The 3597-nt window shown below is 48.1% G+C and overlaps 1 long non-coding RNA gene across 1 annotated transcript; it reads left to right on the top strand.

The window, feature by feature from the left end:
- Window positions 1–951: 951 nt before the first annotated feature.
- Window positions 952–1547, top strand: LOC121020984 (uncharacterized). Its single transcript, XR_005786386.1, has 2 exons — window positions 952–1063; window positions 1447–1547. It is a non-coding gene; the product is annotated as an uncharacterized LOC121020984 (long non-coding RNA).
- The last annotated feature ends 2050 nt before the right edge of the window (window positions 1548–3597 follow it).

Raw genomic sequence — 3597 nt, 5'->3', positions numbered from 1 at the left:
AGTCTAGTTCCCTTCTTCCACCCTCAGCATACACCCGGTCCTTGCCACCTCACCTTGGGCTGTCCAAAGATGTCTTATTTAGAACCATATATTTAGAACCATATGTGGAAAAAGAAGTCATTCCTAGACTTCTTTTTTTAAAAAAAAAATTTAATGTTCATTTATTTTTGAGAGAGAGAGAAAGACAGAGTGAGTAGGGGAGGAGCAGAGAGAGAGGGAGACACAGAATCCAAAGCAGGCTCCAGGCTCTGAGCTGTCAGCACAGAGCCTGATGCAGGGCTCAAACTCCCAAGGTGTGAGATCATGACCTGAGCCCAAATTGGACGCTTAACCGACTGAGCCACCCAGAAGCACCCCCCACCCAATTCCTAGACTTCTTCTACCCTTTCAAAGGGATTGTTAGTGCTGAACCAGTGCTATTTGAGAGTTCTCTTGGTGTGCCAAGTTCAGGTAAGGAGAGAAGCCCAACCACCCACACCATCTGCGTTAGATCTGACTAAAATGACATCACTGAGATATCAAGCATTCTTAGTCTGGGTTATGGCACCATCTAAGAATGAAAAAGCCACATTAGATCATTGGCTTGGGCCTGGCATTTTATTCTGGATCTCTAAATCTTATTCTAAAAAGAGCTATTTGATTTCCATCTTGGGAATTTTTCCTTCCATTTTCAAACCAAAGAGAAGAGAGACCTTCTCTTCATCCCTGAGGTCTAGAAGTCCACTGACCCAGCTCAGGAAACAGGGAGCATAGCAGAGCTGCCTGTGAGGCTAACATGTGGTGTGCAATCCACAAAGCACCATCACTATCCTAGTGGCCTGCAATTCTCAGGGGAGCTTCCTGACAAGGTAATAGTTGACATGCTTACGGAGGGAGGACTTGGGTCCCTGGGATGTGAAGGGAGGGTAGTCACACGTGCCCCTTGTGAAAGATGCTATTAGCATCCCGCACTTGGTCCACACCTCCTGATACCAGGTCAGAGCTGAACCTATATAAAAGGTGGAAGCTTCTAACAGCACCTCAGTCCACCTGAATCCTGGGTGATCTCCAGTGCTTGAGCCAGGTAAAGTGCATCTCGAGGACCAGGAGGGACTCTTGGTGCTGGTGTTTCAGGCAGAGTGCAGCCCTTGGTGGAGGCTGAGGACAGTCTTCAGAAAGACGAGAAAAGAGGATTTGGATGGGAGGATTCTGTTGGAGAGGGAGGGCAGAAGGTAGGGGAAGGGAAAGAAAGATTGGTGTCTTTTTGAAACTATAAGGAATTCATTTTGAAATTATGGAGTTCTCAGGTTGAAACCTTTTTGCATATTTCTTATAATTGACTTTGGGAGATTGGGTTTAAAAATGTGATCATCATAAAGATGGAATTTCCTGAATTCATAGTTCAGTTTTAAATGTGGGGAAGTTACTTTGGGCTGGTTGAACTTGAAATGCCATATTGTTTTTCAGCCTCATTCAGTTCCTGCCAAGATGTCCTGCCAGCAGAACCAGCAGCAGTGCCAGCCCCCTCCCAAGTGCCCCCCCAAGTGCCCCCCCAAGTGCCCTCCCAAGTGCCCCCCCAAGTGCCCCCCTAAGTGTCCAGCGCCTTGCCTACCTCCAGTTTCCTGCTGTGGCTCCAGCTCCGGGGGCGGGGGCTGCTGCAGCTCTGGGGGTGGGGGCTGCTGCCTGAGCCACCACAGGCCCCGCCGATCTCTTCGACACCGACACCAGAGCTCTGACTGCTGTGGTGGTGGTGGTGGTGGCCATTCTGGAGGCTCCAGCTGCTGCCACAGCTCTGGGGGCTCCAGCTGCTGCTCTGGGGGCTGCTGCTGACCCCGGGCCCCAAGGATCACTGAAGAACAGCACTGGAGGAGCCAAAGTGCCGAAGACCCACCCAGCCTGAGACTTCTCTTCCTCCATTTGGAAGAACAGAAGGCAAGGATGGAAGGGCTTCTGAAATGTTCTGGGTTTCCCTCTTCATCCCACCCATGTCCAGTCCACGGCTGTGAGGTCTTGAGGTTTAACCTCTAACGTTCACTAGCCTGATTCCCTCTTGGACACAGATCTTTGGGGGACTTGGTGTTGGAGTCCAATTATGAAGCTGCTTCCTCTGTACAATAAAGCTTTTTATTCCTGATGTCACGGCCTCCTGATCATGTCTTGTTCACCTCTCCCACTTACCTCCTCCATCAAGCCCTCTCCTCTGCTGTTCTCTTAAGTGCAAGTGAATACTTTACAATTCAGTTTGGGAAGAAGATTTTGGCCCTGAAGCTTCTGAGACCTCTGGGAAACAATTATCACCTTTCATGCTGTGAATTAGGAAACTTTAAGCTTGTAGGAAAGAATCATGTCTGAGACAGTCACCCTGACACAAGCTTTGCATGAGGGGAGTCAGAAATGGGCTTTCAGAGTGAAGAATGGTGGGACCCAGAAAGGTCACAGTGAGATGACCTACTCTGGGTGGGTTTCCTTCAAGCGTGGGTGATAGTTTAAAGAAGACTTTATCTCCTAGGTGTGGGGGTAAGTTCGCCTAATGTGCTCATTCTGGGCTCCATTAAATAAATACCCTTTACTTTTCTGGTGATTATAAGCCCAGGTGCTCCCATCAGTTACCAGAAAGAAGAGCTTGCAGGGTGAGTTAGTTTTGGGGAGGTGAGTTTAGGAGGCAGGTATGAAAGGTCTGAGCCCATTTTCCCTGGATCCAGAAAGCCTGAGTATGGGTCTGAGCAGAGAAGCAAGAAGGATGTCCTTGTCTGCCGAAAACTGTCTCCATGTGGTCAGTGTGTGTGTGGTGAGGGGGAGAGGGGGAACAGGGGGGCTTTATAGCCACTGTGGTGAGTTTTCCATTTTCTTCAGAAATAGGCTGATTCCTTTGGGAGATACTCAGAAAGTTTACAATAGGAATGACAATCCCAAATCAGCCTTTTATAGACCAGAAAAATTACCTTTTCCTCTGATAGGAGTTAACGGTGATGGGGGAAGTAAGTTAGCACATGATGGTACAGCAAATCCATATAGCAACTGTACACATCACTTCCACATCACTTCCAGAAGAGATCCTGTCTCCAGAGGCCTTGTTACTTCATTACTTCCTTCTCTAGTCCATTGTGACCTCACCTTTTGGGATGTCTCACCTGTACTCATCAACAGGTACCCCTGAGTACATGCAACCTGTTAATCAGGATCTAAAGGCATGTTAAATGAAATGATATCTTTCATGACTTACCTTTTCTTGTCTGTTCCACCATGCCACACCCAGCTCACTCACCTCCAACCTATCTCTCACCACCAACTCTTGAATTCTTAGTCTTTGGTTTCCCTTTTATCTCATTTTTATGGTTGTGGATGCTTGCATTGATTAAGAAGTTCTGAAGCCAGTTGACCTCCAAATTGTCCCTGTTCTTAAAACTTAGTTATTCTAAGAGCACCATTTTTCATGGACACTTTGGACCTTGGGAAAGGACTGGCCTGTCTTCCCTCCCTCTCTCCCTTCTTCCCTTCCTTCTTTCCTTCCTTCCTTCCTTCCTCCCTCCCTTCCTTCTTTCCTTCCTGCCTTCCTCCCTCCCTCCCTTCCTTCCTTCCTCCCCTCTTTCCTTCCTTCCTTCCTCCCTGTCTCCCTCC

The sequence above is a fragment of the Herpailurus yagouaroundi genome, unplaced genomic scaffold (genome assembly GCF_014898765.1).
Source record: "Herpailurus yagouaroundi ecotype Mexico unplaced genomic scaffold, PumYag 254, whole genome shotgun sequence".
NCBI classification, from domain to species: domain Eukaryota; kingdom Metazoa; phylum Chordata; class Mammalia; order Carnivora; family Felidae; genus Herpailurus; species Herpailurus yagouaroundi.
Note: the sequence above shows the minus strand (reverse complement) of the source record. Positions and strands in the feature narration are given on the sequence as shown.